Raw genomic sequence first — 13,886 nt, forward strand, 5'->3', positions numbered from 1 at the left:
TTCAGGGTTTCCTGCCTAAAACGTACATTCTGGGGATTCTAGGGAATTTCTGACCAGCACACCACCTTTACTTGACATCTTCCAGAGTAGTCTGAGTTTGAATGCTGTCTTTCTTTCCCGCGTCCCCTGGGTGTAAACACACCGTCTGAGGTTTGCTGTACCTTGTGTTCAGAAAGCCTTGATAGCGCAACCGCTGCAGCGCGACCCTGGTGACCCTGTGCTGCCCTCCTCCCCGCCCCCACCCCAGAGCCTGCGCAGGTGGAGGCAGCGCCCCCTCTAGTGGTCAGTGCTTGGGCCTCGGCGCTCACCGGCAAGGATGCACGGAGAACAAGGCAAATCACTTGGGGTTTAACTCAGACCCCAGAATCTAGAGAAAAAAAGCATTTCCTTTGGATTTTTTTAAACAGGAATTATTTTTCTATCCAATGCAAAGGATGCCCTGGGGCCACTCCACAAATGAGTTTCCGTCTCCCTTCTCTCCAACGCCTGCCCCCTAGTACTGAGCCGACACAGAGAGTAGAGAACAGGCCAATTATTGTCTTCCCTGGGCCTCAGTTTCTCCATTTTCCATATGGGAAAAATAATTCTTTCTGCTGCCATGTCCTGGAATATCCCACCCACAGGGAGCTGGGCTCTGTGTTCTTCTAATTCCTCATTCGTCGGCAATGGCTCCCTCCCTCCCTTATGTGTTGACGTCAGGGTGATCTTTAGAATATAAATCTCATTCTCTGCTTAAATCTCTTCTGCTCTTCTGCGACAGGGACAAAGTGATGACATAGAGGGTATCTGTCCCTTCAGAATGAGTGGGCTTTGGGGAGAGAAAGTCTTGAGAAGATTCTAAAGAGGTTTTCTGGGTGTTATATGGCAAAATCACACCTCACTTTCTCCCAGCTCCTAGGTTTTAACCATAATTCCCTGCTGGGTGTCGGGGACCACAGCAATCCCAGGATTATTGGGGTTGCTCCTAAGGGGTTTCTCGCTGCATTGCCACTGGAGTAAAGCCAGGTGCTTCAGGGGCGCCCCCAGCCCTGCACCGACAGGACCAGCCCACTGTCCACTCCTTTCTCCCCGGGGGAGACGCTCTCTCCTCCCCCTCGCTGTGCATCAGTGGCTTCCCGGACCCTTTCCCAGGCCCCCTCCTGCATCTCACAAGGTGGCCCCAGGGATCCACCTCTCCGAATCCTCCCGCACCCGCGGGCTGGCTCAGGGTCTTCCTGGGCTGGGCGTTCGTAGCACTCACCACTGTCCTCACGGCCTGTTTAGCTGTCTGTCCATCCACGTACGCGTGGAAAATATCACAGATTCACAGGGCAGATAAGAGTCCCACATCTCAGTCCATGCCCACCATTTCCACACTCAGATTTCCTCATTTTTTAAAAGAATTTACAGAGAAATCAAATCTACAACTTCCTACCAAAACACTCCATAGGTCTCATGATCCTGCAACCCCAAACCTCCTCGAAGTTCAGCCTCAAGTCATATTATTGCGAAAGAAGACCATTATTTGGGGACAAAGGTATCTTGTAGTCTTGAAGGTCATAATTCAGCTCTAGTTCTTCTATCTCCAGGCCTTCCGTTACTTAGGCAAAATTATCTTAATTCCTTAAAACTCTCTCTTTGAAGATATAAAACTTGGAGACACCTTTGCAGAGCTGTTTAATTAGAGATTTTTGCCTACAAATATTCTCCCTTACTCTAGTTTCTTTTATCTTGTCATTTTCCCTGAAGAACCACGTGGAGAATATAACTGTTTAATAAATGTAAATGAGAACGATCCTTAGTCCCTACTCTCCTGCATGGATGGAGGAATGGGGAGAAAAAGCAGGATCTTTTCTTGGTGAGCACAGAGGAAAAAAGTCTGTGACATAAAAGAATTTGATTGACACATTTAGGGAACAATCTGCCATGCTCTGTGCTGGTTTTTTGGGCTCCACTTACTCCAATCTTCAATTGTTAAAGCAAGGGATGAACTTCGCTCTGGCTGGAGGCAGCCAGGAAATGGGTTCCCGCCCAGTATTTACCCCAAACTTGGCAGTTCCAAGATTACTTGCAAGTGCCTGAATTTTTTTTTTTTTTTGTAGTTTCCTTAAGCTAAAATAACCTCAGCCTCGCTGAGTGGACCCCCGTGTGACAGCACTCAGTTCTCTCTACAGCCACGCATCTAGCAAGCCACGGGTCCCACTGAAAGTAGCCACGTTAAGTCTCTCACTAGATTCAACAAATAGCTGCTTTGTGATTGAAAAAGTCACAAACCTGGGTTGTGGCCCCTCCCAAAATAACTGATGTGGTGGTGAGGGGAAAACTTCCCCTTTGCCCCAAGCTTCACTGAAAGATCAGTTTACAATAGGGCAGATTAATCAGAGAAAGAGGTTTATTTACTGTACGAAGGGGGAGAATCACAGAGTGATTATCCAATTTCCCAGTGGGGTCCAGAAGTTTACATACCATCATTTTACAGGGGAGGGGGAAGGGAGGAATATAGGTAATTCTGTTGAGTGGCAATAAATGGTTACTAAGGAGGATGAATAGATTCTTGGGGGATGGAATGGATTGGGGGGGCAGGGAACAGATTGACTTGTAAATGATTCTTTTTGGAAACTAAATTAACCTGAGAAACAGGTATTATCTTAAAATGTTTGAGCCAAGTCTAGTTGGATTCTTGATCTTCCTCCCCGAAAGATAACAGGGAGGGGAAGGGAAGTCAATTGTTCTTTTGATCGGTCTGGTTTTATGAAGAGAGGAAGCCCCTTCCAATGCCTCTTCACCTCTAAGGGCCTTTAATTAAAAATACTCTTTACACCAAGGAGTCATGTTTGGGGGTGAAATTTCCTGAGCTTCGTGATCTAGGGGAAGACTTTCTGAGTATGGATCTCATAAGAGATCTCTCTCCAACAGCTTTGAGTTGCTATAAGGAGAGGTTAGATATTGATGGAAGTAAATTGATCACCATTCCTGGAAGAAACTTCCTCGAATGCTGCTTGTCACAGAGCCTGGTAAATATTTTTGGACTGAATGGTTTGCGGTTGAGAAAGTTAAGAAGCCAAGATTCCCTGTTCCGGCCCATTGAAGAATAAGTAATTTATGAAATAGATGAGCAGCCTTATCATGTGCACTTTCCAGAACAGATATTTTGAAGCTGACAACTGGAGGCAATATGGCTTGGTGACAACATCATAAAAGGTATGTCAATGAAATGTAAATATGTCTTCTTGGCTCATATATGCACGTGCACACACACACACACACACACACACACGCACACACACACAGGGCTGGAATGAGCCAAAGCCTTCGTTGTCAAACTCAAGGGAGTGTGTAGTGTTTGGTGGAAACAAGCAAATTCAAACCAGAGGGGACGCCATCCTGAGGGACACCCTGGAGGAGAGGGGTCCGGGGTGAGGAGCACGTCCCTCGGTAGCAGAAAACGAGCTCTAGTGCCGGCTATTTGGGGTTTACCACGTTATTTGCCTGGAGTGAGACTCACATTCTTGTGGCGTGTGCTTTCTTGCATCTTTCTTCACTGGAGGCCCTCTTCTGTCGAGGGGGAGGAGCAAGACTTCACTGGAGGAGACGGCGACAATCCCGAGGGATCCTGTGGGCAGGTTCCTTCGGCGGGGTGGTAAGTACACAGCATGAGGGGAGTCACGGTCTCCGGCCAGTGGGGGTATTTTTGTCTGACCCTTGTCTTCATTCAGGCAGGTGTTTAAACCAGGCATTACAGATGGCAGGTTTTTATCTAGACTTTTCTTAGTATGAAGATATAGTCCCCTTTGTTAATTATTCTAGGATTGTACACAGTGTTTTTCCATTGGAGAAAAATCAGTTCCATATATGCAAATGAAAAGCTCATATTCTCTCTCTGTCTCTCTCTGTCTCTCTCTGTCTCTCTCTCTCTCTCTCACTCACACACACACACACACACACACACACACACACAATGGCACTGGGTTTTGGTTCATTTCAGCCAACCAAGAAGACGGCAGTGTGTGTTCTTCTTTGGGCGTCCGACTGACCTGCAGTGGGATGGATTGCCTACTAGGTAATATTTCATTTGGCTTCAGCCATTACTTGCTCTGTGGTTTCTGACTAGTTCTTTCCTTCTCTTTGGTGCAGTGCATCCTGTCAAGGCGAGAGAGGTTTGAGGGTTACTTGGCAGCTTGACAATTTCCATTTGCTTAAAAATGTGGAGACGCCACCTAGATTCAGAGACAGAGAGAGAGAGAGATTGATTCTGTCACTCCAGGAAAGTACAGCCATCCAAGCCCACACATTCCATCCAAGATGTCCCTGGCTGAGCCGATGCTCCAAGTCAGATACAGGAACAAAGACTCCCATTTGGGCCCCCAGATGCTTGATTTAAAGGACCCATGAGAGAATATATCAGAATAGGAACTAAAGAGGTCTACACAAATGATGAAAACTGAGTACCTAATGCTGAGCTTTACCTTTAATCCCTTATGGAAGTATAAATTCTAGGTAAATCTGACCCAAATCTAAGACAGAAGTTAAGCGGTGGTTGACGGTAGCCATAGTCAGTAGTTAATTTCTAGCATGGCGCAGGATGATCGTATCTGTATTTGGTTGGTTAATATCAATATTAGCCGCTAATATCAGTGATATCTGTCTGACTCTATAGATTTACAAGTTTCAATCAGCCATTTGGATAAACATGAAAATTGGCTAACTACTACTACTAATATTTATTGAGTATATGCAGCATTGTAAGACTATGTATTTTGCTTGCATTATCTCCTTTAATTCTCACAACATCCCTATAAGGAAGATGCTAATGTTATTTCTGTTTCCTAACTGAGTCTCCAAGAGGTTAAGTAATGTGCCAGGGTCATACACAGTTGGTTTCAAAGCCAGGCAGTCTCACCCCAGAGCAGAGCCTGCTTCCTAACCTTTAAGCTACACTGACCTTTGCCAGTTAGAAACTGCAGCAACCCTTCTTCAAGTAATGATGCCTGCTTCTTCCATGCCTCTGATTAGGCTGTTAGTTTTCCTAAGGGTAGAAGTCGGCTTCTCATTTTCTTTCATTTCCTTCAAAATACTCAACACAGAACTGTGCACAGAATGAGCTCAGTAACGTCGACGCACTCATTCGTTGGGGAATTTGGCCAACAGTTAGCTCTTCTCTCCTGCCATCTTGCTAACTGTTGGCAGTTCTACTTCACCCTCATTGCTGCTTATGTCTGTTAACGTGCTAAAGAGAAATTTGGAAACAGGATTGTGTGTTGATAATTATTTTTCCCTGATTGATAATAATATTGAAGGGGAAGGAGCTAGAAGTGAGTTTCTAAGTGAGAGAAAAACAGTGAGTGAAAGTTTCTTAGAAGTCAAGAAGACGGAAAAGGGAAAATGGGAAGTGAGGAGGAGGAGAATGGAAGCAAAACCATAAGCAGGGAAGGATGGTTCAGCAAGGACTGTCTAATTATAGTGTGTTTACACTGACGACGATTGAAGCATTTAAAACACAGCCTTATGACATTTCATTTGGATAACTTGGGTTTACAACAACTTGGCTCTGAATCTAGGCAAAAGAATAAAAACTTAGCAAAAAAATTCAGCACTAATGTATCTGTAGGAAGAACTACAGAGTCAGTGAGTGGTTCGCATACACTTCCAGCAGAGACCAGTGAGACGCACTTAACACCCAGCCCCTCGTTCGCGCATAAGGAACCCCTTTTCTCCATGGGGACAGAATAGCTTGGCTAAGCACTCTGCCGACACTCTGTTGGCTGTGTTCTCTCGAAGACATTAAATAGCAGGACTCACCAACACATAAATGTCAGCTAGACCGTCAATAAATAGTTATTGAGTACCTGTTTGTGCTTGGCATAAAAAGATCTAAAAGATTTGTGTTTTGGTTCCTTCCACATATTAATAATTTAGTTGGAGAGACCCCAACACAAAGATGGCAAACCCATGGTACACGTACTCCCCCGGGCTCTGCTTGTCCTTGCAGCAGATGTCTGCGATCAGTCACGATGCACGTGGCCACTCGATCAGGATGCTGCACCCCATGCAGCCCCCACCAGTCATCCAGGATTGTCCCAAGAAATCTATTTCCCATCCTTGCCCTGAACTATCCTAAGTAGAACAACAACAACCTAATAGAGTGAATGATTCTATGATAAACTATAGGGCATAATGGGGAATTTGTAGGACATGGAGATTACTCAGGGCCTTAGTGCATGGACTTGAGCTGCATGTCAGAGGATGAGTGTGATTGAAGTTGACATAACAAAAGAAGGGCTTCCCAGGGACAAGAACATGGACAAGGGCACAGTGGTGACCGAGCAGGCCTAACATCCACTAGAGGCAGGGAAATCCTGAGGAATAACTTAGTACCTCACAACCATCTGACAAGGTACCAAGGGGCCCAGGTCTGCCAGGTGCGGAGAGGGGAGGTGATTGACAGCCCAACAGCTATTGCTGAAACAGTAAACCAAGAAGGGGCAGGGGGAGAGGCCAGGGGCCAGGGAACACAGTCAGATACCAGCCCCCAGGACTGTCAGGAGCACCAGGTAGAAATCATGGGCTTCCCACGAGAGTATACAGGGAACCTCTTCACAGTGCTGAATCTCCCATAGAAAACACACTGGGAAGTGTAAGAGATCACAGGAAAGTTACAATGCCTTGTGGTTTTCCATCCTGAGGGAGATAAAGCTGCTGAGGGTTGGAGGAAAGGTATCTAATTCTGTCTTCAGAAGGTGGCCTGTTTCCATTTCCATCGAGGGCAGAATAGAAAGGGTTGTCTTGCAGCAAGAGATATTTGGGAAAGACATCAAAGCATTTTTTCTTTCTTTTCTTTTTTTTAGAGACGAGGTCTTGCTATGCTGCCTGGGCTGGAGTACAGCAGCTATTCACAGGTGCGATCATAGCCCACTGCAGCCTTGAACTCTTGGGCTATTCACAGGTGCGATCATAGCTCACTTCAGCCTTGAACTCCTGGGCTCAAGATGTCCTCCCGCCTCAGCCTTCCAAGCAGCTGGGATAACAGGTACATGTGGTGCTGGCTCAAAAGCACTTTATAAGACAGCTGTTGGAAACTGGTTTGGATCAGCAGGAATAATATGGCGTCTCCTTCACTTGGTGTCTTAATAAAAGAGAAATGCCCACACATTTGGGCCGTGTTACATACAGTTCTACCTGGAGGTAAAGAATAAACTAAATAGGCCCTGAAAGCCCATGTCGGGCAAGATGTAAGGCTGTAAACAGCAAGCGGTGCACAGCTAAGCAGGGCAGTATATTGGAGAAGCTCCTTCCATCCACTGTCTGTTGTCTTCCATTCTGTGCCTCCTGCCTCCCTCACCCCAGCTGCAACCTCACCCCTGCTCATGTAGCTCAACAAGAACAGAGTGCAGTCAACTCACTGACGTTGGGTATCTCACAAACATTCCTTCCTTGCTTGCTTTGCTAACCACCTCATGTTGCAGGCATTGTCATTCCCTGGTGTAACTTGGGGTGTTTTGGGCCAGAAATGAATAAAGCTGCATGGAGATGACACCAATTTGTCCCATTTGAAAAGAGAAGTTGCTATGCAGGATAGATCATGGAGCTCAGTGAAGACATGGTGAGGGTGTATGGTGGGGAAGGCTTCAGCAGGGTTGGTGATACTGTCAAATCTAAACATTTCAGGCAGAATTGCCTTTAACTAAGACTTAGAACCCTGGCATTCCCAGCAGAACACACTGATGATGAGCATGACAGCCAGAACACAAATTGCTGAAATTCTATCTTTGATTTTCACTAAATGCTCTTGAATAAAGAATTTTAACTTCCTTGGGCCTCTGTTTCCATTCTTAAAGTGGGGTTAAGGCCAAATATATACTTAATTATCCAAAGAGAATATTTTTGGAAGAAAGGGACGGTAGCCTTAATGATCTAAGAACCAACCAGAGACATCTCTTGTCGACCTGGTATTAGGCACCAGGAAAAAAAAATACAAGCAAAAAACAAAGGACAGACAAAGAGTACAGTGGTTGTGCCACGCAGAGTCTGTACAACTGTCGAAGTGTGGAGGTCAGGCTCACTCAGCAAATTCAAAGCAGAAACAGAAACCAGGAGCAGCGGGAGAACCACCAAAAATGTGGTCGCAAAATATTTCAGCATGAAGTAATTGTCCTCAAGAAGGAGACAATTCTAAAATGATATGGAGACTCTAATTCTCTAGGAAAAAACACAAGGGCATGAAGTTCTGTATCTCTCCACAAATTCTGATTGCTTGCTGTCCTTAGCAAGGGGCAGCGAAGGCCGCCATTAACAGAGCGTAAAGACCAAGAGGTGCCTGTGGGTAGAGATGGCGCCACCAAGTTGAGCTGGCAGGGTCCTGGACACTCTCTGAGGGAAGGTAGAGGAAAGTCTTGGAATCAGTTGACAAATACTTTTCAACGTTCTGGGAAGGAATACAACGAAGAATAGGAGATATGACAATGAAGGAGTTAATATGTTGACCTTGAAGAGTTCAGAAATCCGTAGGCAGACATCCAGTGTGCTGTGTTTAAAAACTCACACTGACCGCACAGCGCTCTTCAGATAGAGTGCATGGGCAAACTGCCAGCCCCAAGACGAACCTATTTTCCTTCCACCTGGGCTGGCAATTGGGTCTGAGTGCTGCCCCCGCCCAGATCTATTTCCTTTGAGCTGGGAAGTAGGATTGGATTCCTTCTCCCGTGTCCACCATCCCTCCCACCCTGCCCCTGCCCAGCTCCCTCTTATAAGAGCAGGCAAAAGTCCCAAATCGTGCCCTCTGTGATGCCCCTTTAATCCACCAGCGCTAGACTTCAAGGGATTCCAGCCATTCTTCTGATAGCTGTACAAAATTTGTGGTGGGTGTTTCTCTCAGCCTCTTCCTCCGTGGAAGGACTGGGGATATCCACCTCACCCCATTTATCCTGTTGCTAGTATTTGGTCCTGGGAACACATTCTCAGAGTGCTGGGTAGGAGCATGCATGGCATTTGGAGCTGTTACATTCCTGATGTATGTTTTTCTCGCCTCCTCTCCTCTGCCGATCACTGACTGCCAGTCACTGTGCTTGGAAGTTAATCCCTGAGCCTACAGCAGCCCCAGCATTCTGGGGATGAAGTAAAAAGGACAGCAGCGAGGATCGGGGCGCTTCCACACTGCTTCCTTATTTCCGGGAAGTGTTTCTGTCGCTGCAGTTTTATTGGGTGTATTAGTTTGCAGAAGCTGCTGTGACAAACGGCCGGAAACTTGTTCTCAGTTCTGGAAGTCTGAAGTCCACAACTGGCAGGTGGTGCCCCAACCCCCGGCCGGCCTCCCTGGCTTGTGAGGACGTCATGCGGTCTCCGCCCCGGGCTGCACGCCGCCTCCTCCTCCCTGTGTCTGTGTCTCTGAGCATATGTCTTATACATAAACATGTAGCCACCTTTAAGTCCTACCCAGGTAACCCCGGGTAGGCTCCTTCTTTTGAAATCCTTAATTTAATCACATCTGAAAAAGCTTTTTCCAAATAAGGTCACATTCACAGTTTTCAGGAATTTGATGGGATCTCTTTTTTTGGGGGAAAGGGGTAATTTTCAGGCCGCACAGTAGGGAAGAATACTAACATCAATTTCGTATGGCACATGGCATCTCATGTCAATTCTACAACAGCCTATCAGTTAAGTATTCGTATTCACATTCTGTAGACGAGGAATTTTACACTCGGAGAAACTGGCCCAGGATCACTGAACCGACGGGCAGGGAATTTGGGTTCTGTCTGACTCCACAATCACTGCGTTTTGTAGGCCATGATGAGCTAGGGGACCTCGGCCTGGGTCTAACTGTGTGCCATGGGCAAACCACATCACCAACCAGGGCTCAGCCTACCTGTGGGATAGCGAGATAGCTATCTCGATGTCCCTCTCACCTGTGTGATTCTAGCACCCAGGAACATCTCATCCTCAAATAAAATTGCAGTATGGTTTGAATAGAGTTATTGTTGGACAGAAAAACTATTTTTGACCTTGTTGTCACCAAGAAATACTTCACAGAAACGGTGGAGCTTCTCGAGGGTAGGGCCTGTCTTGTTCAGTCCCTGCTTAGATCATCCAGCACCGATTACAGTCATTCATTTGGTCAATAATTCTTTCAGTATATCTTTATTAAGCATCTTTGATGTTTTTTTCCAGGAACTTTACTAGACATTAAGAATACAGTGAAGTTGGGAAAACCCAGATATAGTTCCTGATGGAATTTAACATGATCAGATTGAAGAAGTCCACAGTGGCATGAATTAGTTAATTCTAAAGTGATGGCTCCAACACTTTAGCTTGCATCAGAATCATCTGGAGGGCTTGTTATGAACCCAGAGTTCTTTCTTCAATGGATCTGGGAGGGGCCTGAGAATTTGCGTTTCTAACAAGTTCCCAGGTGATTCTAGTGCTGCTATTTTAGGAACCACACTTTGAGAATCGCTTCCCTAGAGCAACGATTCCCAGCTCGTGGCCCTCGGATCTCTAGGCACTATGGCACTTTATGAGCAATAAGTATAGTCTATTGGCTGAATCAATAGAAGTAAAACTACCACTACATGGGCTTGTTTAAATATTTTGATGTTGAAAAGAAATTTCTACTCTTAAAAAATTTTGTAACCTTGAACAAAAGCCAGAAAGTCAATCAGGTTTTATCTCATTTGCCAACACTGATCTATTGGCAGGGATTTCTGTAGTTCTGTGTTGAGAATGATTGAAATTCTGCATTTTGGCCCAGTAGGAAAAAGAGCTATAATTTATTAGAAATATTTGTCTGGATGAGGGAGAGAGAATGATAGATAGTACCTGTACCACGTATTTGCCATTTGAAATTTAAATATCGAAGTTGTTACAATTTAGACTTATATCCTCTTCTCTTCTAACTCTACACTCTTAGCCTAGGGCCATTTCATCCACCTCCGGACTTGAAAGATCATCTGCAAGCCAATGATGCCTTTCACACCTCCTGCCCAGCTCACTCTCTGACTTCCAGAACTGTACTTCCAACTGTCTTCGGACATCTCCGCTTGGATATTGTATATGCATCTCATAGTTTACGTTAACATGTTCAACAATGAATTACGGATTTTTCTCCTCAAACTGCCCTAATGCCATATTAATAAATGGTATTATCAACTATCCCTTTATCCTGGGAAAAGCTCTTCATTTTTCTCTCTTGCCCCTGTGCAGTATCCAATTCATCCCCGAGTTCTATTGGTTCTACCACCAAAGCAAGCCTTAAGTGCATCCGCTTCTTCCCATATTCACACTCACAAGTCACCATTGTCTCTGGTCCGTGCTGTGCTCACAGCCTTCCCACTTCCGTTCCTCCTTCCCTCCAGCGCAAAGTCAAAGTGATTTCTCAGCACCTTACAACCTTCAACAGTTTTTTCTTTTGCTCAGGGTAAAATTCTGACATTCATACCTTGTCCCAAAAGTCCTGCATAATCCAATCCCCACCTCCCCTTCCAACCTCAGGCCTACCACTGTGCTGTGGCCACACTGGTCTTTCCTCAGTTTCCCAAATGTCTCCAGCACTTCCCTTCCTCGGCCTTCACTCTTCCCTGGTCTCTGCCTGGAACGCGCCATCCTTACTCTGCTAACACACACCCATCCTCCCAGTCACAAATTAGAGGCCTTCACAAATGGAGGCCTTCCTTGGTCCCCCTAATCTAAGTGACATCCCACAAACACTCTCATGTGGGACCCTGTGATTTTTCACGCCTCTTAACCCAGTTTGTAAGCCTTTTGTTTGGAGTCTGTGGCTTCACAAGGGAAGGAGGTATCCACACGGTCTGACCACTGTACCCCGGTGTCTAGTTCAGTGCCTGTAGGTGCTCAATTTCTTTTTTCTTTTTTTTTTCCAGACCTTCAGTTTTGCATAGAAGTGGGTGCCCAATGAATGTTTGTTAAATGAAGAAAGGAATGAAACCATAAACGGTTGAAAGATTTTGCGGTTCATCTCAGGCCACCTTCTCTCCTGCTTGCCTGTACAGCTTCTCCACTTCTCTGCTCCCCCACTCCATGGCGTCTCGGCTTTCCACGGACACTGGAATGTGTGTCTGATGCTGGGCAAAGAGGGCCAATGACAAAGTGGCACATGTTCCCATTTACGCCAGCTCCTCTGTCTAAGTTCCCAGCCAGGAAGTCTCAACCAGCCACCCCCAACCCCCAGGCCCCAGGAGACAGTTTCTTGGTTGGTGAACTGATGGTGTGTCACAGAGAGATAGCTTTGCCTTTCACGCCTGACCACAATGTGCACTTTGGGAGAAGGGGCTTGCGTGAGGGAGAAGATTTGAGACTGTTTCCACTCCTTAGATTTGCTTTGGTTTTGCAATTACAACATTTTTTGACTTGTTAGGCATTTTTAACATCATCCGTAGTTTGATTCCAGATTCCACAGCTCAGCTTTGAGAGAGTAAAGTACCTCTTATTTTGAAAACCAGCACTGAAGAAAGAGCAGATGGAGTATGGTGAGGGGGTGGGTCATTATGGGGGCTGGAGAGGCTGGAGGAGCTTGAGGGCATCAACCAAGAGCTCTCCTGTACAGGACAGAGAGCCTGAGCCGTGGCCGAGTGTCCCCTTGCTGATGTCAACTTCCTGTTCTCATTGCCCAGGTCTCTCAGTGAGGAAGCCTTCTAGGCTACAGTGCTCCCAGCAATGCGATTTGGAGTGGTTGCCCCAGTTCTGGAAATTCTCTGCATTCATGGGGTGTGCAGAGGAGCTAAGACACTCAGGCATTAGGCTTAAAGTCTTCTGTATCACCTGTTCTTCTTTCTAATGTTCGACTTCCAAGGCATCGGTGACTGAACAAATTGAACTTCCTAGACAAGATGGAAAAATTGAAAAATGGCTACACTCCTATTGCTTCTGCTTCCTCCTTTGCAGGAAACACTTCATCCCTATCACCAAATGCCTAGAGTCCAGGGGTGTAGTGGACTGAATATTTGTGTCCCCCAAAATCCATATGTTGAAGCCCTAATACCAAGTGGGGCTGTGTTGGGAAATGCGGCACCTAGGAAAGTAGTTGGGTTAAATGAGGTCATAAGAGTGGGGTCCTGATCCCATAGGATGAATGTCTTTATAGGAAGAGACACCAGAGACCTCTCTCCCTCCCTTTCCCCTCATGTACACGAAGGAAAGGCAGTGCATGCTCAGTGAGAAGGTAGCCGCCTGCGAGGAAGGGAGCCCTTACCAGAAACTGACCATGTCGGCACGCTGGTCTTGGACTTCCAGTCTCCAGAGCTGTGAGAAACTAAATTTCTGTCGCTTAAGCCGCCCAGTCTCTGGTATCATGTTATGGAAGCCCAAGCAGATCCACAGAGCCAATTAGATCTTCTTCTTGCCTTCATTCCAAAACTCACTTGTCTTGGGCTCCATTTTATTGTCCCAGTTTAACAAGCTGACTCATACTGATCTAATAATTGGGAAAACATTTCATACCCCTTAGTTTCCAAAAAAACCTGGCAGTAAGTGAGACAGTGAGACTTTTGACACTCATTAAGGAAAATAACCTAGAGGCCCCTCACTCGTCCCCCTCCCTCTGTAGCATTGGCTGGTGTTGGCGCTGGCTCGAGTTATCAAGTAAAGAGAGAGAGTGGAAGAGGAAGAAATGGGAAATTAGAGGCAGTAGACTAATTTTAAAAATATTAGTTTATTTATTTATGCACATATTGGGAGCCTGGTACTTTGCCAGACAGTAGGGAAGCAAGATGAGTATGATGCTCCGTCTACACCTAAACCCAATATTTGAGGAGATCAAGCTTGGTGAAAGAGAAAACACACTAATTCACTGTTACGTATTAGGTTTTCTAGTATCTAATGAAACTTGATACATAACAAGTCTGGTTTCATGATTTTCTTCTTTAAAAATGTTATTATTGTTCAATTTTTTAAGTGTTCGG

This window comes from Propithecus coquereli, unplaced genomic scaffold (genome assembly GCF_000956105.1).
Source record: "Propithecus coquereli isolate 6110/MARCELLA unplaced genomic scaffold, Pcoq_1.0 Scaffold124, whole genome shotgun sequence".
Classification (NCBI taxonomy): Eukaryota; Metazoa; Chordata; class Mammalia; order Primates; family Indriidae; genus Propithecus; species Propithecus coquereli.